Source organism: Staurois parvus, unplaced genomic scaffold (genome assembly GCF_062004578.1).
Source record: "Staurois parvus isolate SC_StPar_1 unplaced genomic scaffold, SC_StPar_1.0 ptg000812l, whole genome shotgun sequence".
NCBI lineage: Eukaryota > Metazoa > Chordata > Amphibia > Anura > Ranidae > Staurois > Staurois parvus.
The window spans coordinates 181,268-187,500 of NW_028318608.1; positions in this window are offsets into that span (position 1 = coordinate 181,268).

A 6,233-nucleotide genomic window follows, 5' to 3' on the forward strand; every position below is an offset into this window, starting at 1 on the left:
TAGGGGGAATCTTGATGTATAGAGGACTGTGATGGAGACCCTGATGTAAAGGGAGGTTCTGATAGGGACCCAAATGTAAGTGGGCACTCTAATGGGAACCCTGATGTATGGGGCAACTCTGATGGGGACCCTAATGAAAGTGGGGACTCATAGGAATCTTGGTGTATGGAGGACCCTGATGAGGACCCTGATGTATAGGGGGGAATTTGATGGGAATCTTGATGTATAGAGGACTCTGATGGAGACCCTGATGTAAGAGGAGGCTCTGATAGGTCCCCCGGTGTAAGTGGGTACTCTGATGGGAACCCTAATGCATGGAGGAACTCGGATAGGGACCAGGGGCGGACTGACCATTTGCAAACTCGGGCACTGCCGAGGGCCCGGGGTCAGTAGAGGGCCCCATGAGATGCTGCTGGTACCTTTTTCATAGGCTTTTTTGAGTTTGGGCAAGGACACAGGGGCCCCATGATCCCCTATTGCCCGGGGGCCCCATGAGTTGTCAGTCCGCCCCTGATAGGGACCATGATGTATAGGGGGACTCTCATAGGAATCTTGATGTATGGAGGACTCTGATGGAGACCCTGATGTAAGAGTGGACTCTGAAAAGGGCCCTGTTGTAAGGGTGGACTCTGATGGGGACCCTGATGTATGAGGGGGCTCTAATGGAGACCATGATGTAAGGAGGCACTCATAGAGGAACCCTGATGTAAGGGGGGACTCTGAGAGGGAACCTGATATAAGGGAACCTCTCATGGGGATTTTTCAGCCTGTAAATATTTGGAGACCCCTGCTGTAGAGGAATATCAGGCTGAAAGGCCCCAAAAGATGTCAGTAAAGCACCGGACCTAATGAGAACAAAGATGGGGCTTCAGCAGGTACATCACTGGGGTCCCTTTAGATCCAGACACGGAAGGGAGGTCTCTGTCTTCTGGGGAATCCTTGGGGGTCCCCAGAGTTGTCTGAAGAATGGATGAGAGAACCACTGATCGAGCCTGAATTCAGTAATAGGTGATTGCGTAGAGCAAGAGGTCACAAGAGAGGACCAATGTGTCCCGGGGAGCCCAACTCCTCCCACCCACCTTCCCCTCATTAGGGCTTAAAGGTTGACAGTAATTGGAGATAATAATGGACAACAAATCGCAAACAAAAAATAAAGTTTGTATTTATTTGAGTCCATGGTCAGGACCTTTGAGCCCCCCATGTATTGGCTGTCGCTTCCGACCTCTTGTGAAACAAAGACCTACTGGACTCATATTAGTTGAGTGGTGCTCTCATCCATTCCACGTTCTTCAGACATCTCCAAGAACCCCCAGCTGACAGAGAGCTGCCCTCTGAATCTTGATCTCAAGCCCATCTATGGTCAGAAAATGACTCCCGAAATAGGACTTCACCCCTTGAAACCTTTTGGACATTTTATGGCACCGCCATTCATAATACATTCTTCAGACTACTCAGAGGACCCTCAGGTGACACAGAGATGCCTTCTGAATCTTGATCTCAAGCTTTTTCGTTTTTGTACTCCTTGGTCCAATCTGCTACCAACACATCTATCGTCAGAAAATGACTCCCGAAATAGGACTTCACCCCTTGAAACCTTTTGGAAATTTTATGGCACCTCCATTCATAATACATTCTTCAGACTACTCCGAGGACCCCCAGGTGACACAGAGATGCCTTCTGAATCTTGATCTCAAGCCCTTTCTTTTGTACTCCTTGGTCCAATCTGCTACCAACACATCTATCGTCAGAAAATGACTCCCGAAATAGGACTTCACTCCTTGAAACCTGTTGGACATTTTATGGCACCGCCATTCATAATACATTCTTCAGACGTCTCCAAGAACCCCCAGCTGACAGAGAGCTGCCCTCTGAATCTTGATCTCAAGCCCTTTCTTTTGTACTCTTTTCTAATCTGCTACCAACCCATCTATGGTCAGAAAATGACTCCCGAAATAGAACTTCACTCCTTGAAACCTGTTGGACATTTTATGGCACCGCCATTCATAATACATTCTTCAGACTACTCTGAGGACCCCCAGGTGACACAGAGATGCCTTCTGAATCTTGATCTCAAGCTTTTTCGTTTTTGTACTCCTTGGTCCAATCTGCTACCAACACATCTATGGTCAGAAAATGACTCCCGAAATAGGACTTCACCCCTTGAAACCTGTTGGACATTTTATGGCACCGCCATTCATGATACATTCTTCAGACTACTCCGAGGACCCCCAGTTGACAGGGAGCTGTCTTCTGAATCTTGATCTCAAGCCCTTTCTTTTGTACTCCTTGGTCCAATGTGCTACCAACACATCTATCGTCAGAAAATGACTCCCGAAATAGGACTTCACTCCTTGAAACCTGTTGGACATTTTATGGCACCGCCATTCATAATATATTCTTCAGACGTCTCCAAGAACCCCCAGCTGACAGAGAGCTGCCCTCTGAATCTTGATCTCAAGCCCTTTCTTTTGTACTCTTTTCTAATCTGCTACCAACCCATCTATGGTCAGAAAATGACTCCCGAAATAGAACTTCACTCCTTGAAACCTGTTGGACATTTTATGGCACCGCCATTCATAATACATTCTTCAGACTACTCAGAGGACCCCCAGGTGACACAGAGATGCCTTCTGAATCTTGATCTCAAGCCCTTTCTTTTGTACTCCTTGGTCCAATGTGCTACCAACACATCTATCAGTAGAAAATGACTCCCGAAATAGGACTTCACCCCTTGAAACCTGTTGGACATTTTATGGCACCTCCATTCATAATACATTCTTCAGACTACTCAGAGGACCCCCAGGTGACACAGAGATGCCTTCTGAATCTTGATCTCAAGCCCTTTCTTTTGTACTCCTTGGTCCAATGTGCTACCAACACATCTATGGTCAGAAAATGACTCCCGAAATAGGACTTCACCCCTTGAAACCTGTTGGACATTTTATGGCACCGCCATTCATAATACCTTCTTCAGACTACTCCGAGGACCCTTGAAAGTAACTTGGTTGACAGAGATCCATATTCTGAATCTGGATCTCAAGCTCAATCTCTGGATACTTCTAAGTCCAGCACTCTACAAACATATCTCTTGTCAAAAATGAACTCCACAAATAGTGTAGCCCCCCCCAATGAAAATGTGTTGAATTTTGAGCCCCTGAAACACGTTGGCTTCTCTTCTGACCTTTTGTCCTGTGTAGGAACGGCCTACTGAACGCACAGTTTTTTGCTGCTCTCAACCATTCTACATTTTTCAGAACACTCAGAGGATTACCATAGATACCCGAGCTGACCAAGAGCTACATTTTGAATCTGAATCTCAAGCTCTGTCCTTCCCTACTGTCCAGTTTCCTACCAACATGTCAGGTAATGACTTCAGAAAAAGCGCAAAAGTTAGCCCCAGAACGCATCGGATTTTAAGCTCCAGAAATGAAAAATCTACTGGACTCACACTTGCTTTGTGGTGCTCTTTTTTTCAATTCTACATTCTTCAGATCCAAGGACACCCCCCAAAAAAATGCTTTACATATATATTGTACATTCACATCAGTCCCCGCCCCCGAGGAGTGTACAATCTAAGGTCCCTAACTCACATTCATACATACACATACTAGGGCCAATTTACCTAACAGCATGTCCTTGGAGTTTGGGAGGAAACTGGAGTACCCGGAGGAAACCCACGCAGGCACTGGGAGAACATGCAAACTCCAGGGGAGTGGTGGCGTGGTTGGGATTTGAACCGATGACCCTAGTACTGCCAGGAGGAAGTGCTAACCATTTAGCCACTGTGCCACTAGCTCCTCCTATACTGGAATCCCACCGCCACCATGCATGATGACGTCACTTTGTTATCCTTGGAGTGTGGGAGGAAACCGGAGTACCTGAAGGAAACCCACGCAGGCACTGGGAGAACATGCAAACTCCAGGGGAGTGGTGCTGTGGTTGGGATTCGAACCGACAACCCGAGTACTGCCAGGGGGAAGTGCTAACCATTTAGCCACTGTGCCACTAGCTCCAACCTACACTGGAATCCCACCATCACCATGCGTGATGACGTCACGCTGTTATCCTTGGAGTGTGGGAGGAAACCGGAATATCCGGAGGAAACCCACGCAGGCACTGGGAGAACATGCAAACTCCAAGGAGGTGGTGCCGTGGTTGGGATTTGAACCAATGACCCTAGTACTGCCAGGAGGAAGTGCTAACCATTTAGCCACTGTGCCACTTGCTCCTCCAACACTGGAATCCCACTGCCACCATGCATGATGACGTCACGTTGTTATCCTTGGAGTGTGGCAGGAAACCGGAGTACCCGGAGGAAACCCACGCAGGCACTGGGAGAACATGCAAACTCCAAGGAGGTGGTGCCGTGGTTGGGATTTGAACCGATGACCCGAGTACTGCCAGGAGGAAGTGCTAACCATTTAGCCACTGTGCCACTAGCTCCTCCTACACTGGAATCCCACCGCCACCATGCATGATGACGTCACGTTGTTATCCTTGGAGTGTGGCAGGAAACCGGAGTACCCGGAGGAAACCCACACAGGTACAAGGAGAACATGCAGACTCCAGGGAGGTGGTGCCGTGGTTGGGATTCTAACCGACAACCTGAGTACTGCCAGGGGGAAATGCTAACCATTTAGCCACTGTGCCACCAGCTCCTCCTACACTGGAATCCCACCTCCACCATGTGTGTTGACGTCACGTTGTTATCCTTGGAGTGTGAGAGGAAACCGGAGTACCCGGAGGAAACCCACACAGGCAGAACATGCAAACTCCAGGGAGGTGGTGCCGTGGTTGGGATTCTAACTGACAACCCGAGTACTGCCAGGCGGAAGTGCTAACCATTTAGCCACTGTGCCACCAGCTCCTCCTACACTGGAATCCCACCACCACCGTGCGTGATGACGTCATGTTGTCAAAACCCCACGCATTTCGTCAGGAAATTACATTGTCATAACAAAAAAATCTAAACTCAACATGATACTAACAATTTTCATCAGAAAATAGTCAAAATGTAACACGACCGTAAACAGTGATAGGATGAAGTAAGAAATAAACAGTAAAATAATGACATAGGTAGAAATAAAAGATCAACAGTCAATATAACATAAAAAATAATAAGTATCATTATGTGTTGGTTATAAATAATATCCTATACAATTTGTAAAAGAGTTGTTTCGGTTGACTGTATATCATTCAATGCTCTATCCTTGCATGTGTTGTATTATGAAACCTTTAGATAAATAACATAATTACAAAAAAAGTATAATTATTAAAACAAATCTGAGAAAATGTATCACATAATAGTTCAAAATCATGTGATTGTTAATATACAATATACTGTATAAATAATCTGACACATTAATAGAATAAAAAGTGTGGTTAAATGCACCAATTAAAAAAAATAATAAAAATCACTCTTTTGTAATACATAGCTAATATGATCTTAATTACATATTATGAGAAATCCTAATGATACTATAAAAATGAGTAAAATGCTTTGCTGGTACAGAATGAATATTTTGTTTACGAATATTTATAATATTATCCTATTTAACTATTTTACATTTATTATGACTATATACATTTCTCAATATATACAATTATAATGGTTATAATGGTGCATCTACTCTCACCTGTTTTTGTTTTTGTAAATTATAGTATCCCGCTGCACTTTTTATTTTATTTATTTCTTTTTTATTCTATCAACTTGTTGGATGATGTTGATATTGTAAATTATTGTATCCAGCTGCAGTTTTAATTTTATTTATTTATTTTTTATTCTATCTACTTGTTGGATGATGTCATTATAAAATAATTTTGTGCGTTGTTTTTTTTTTTTTTTTCAAATGATGTGTTACATTTTTCTCAGGTTACGGGTTCTACTAATAATTATACTCTTCAAGTCTTTTCCACATTTACACAGATTAGTATTTACATCATATAATTAAACGTATTTGCAACATTTTATTGACTATGTTCTGTTTACAATCATGTAATTATTGTACCATTTTTATCTTAATGCCTCCTGTTGCTTTTTACAACTTTACTGTTTTTTATTAATTTTGTTTACGTACAGTATGATTTTCGTACACAACACCACACACTACATAATATATATATATATACAGTTGTGTCCAAAATTATTCAACCCCCAATGCTGTAAAGGGGTTTAGGGACTATAGTGTACATTTGGAATTGTATTCAGAATCAAATCCTACAAGGACGTTGTA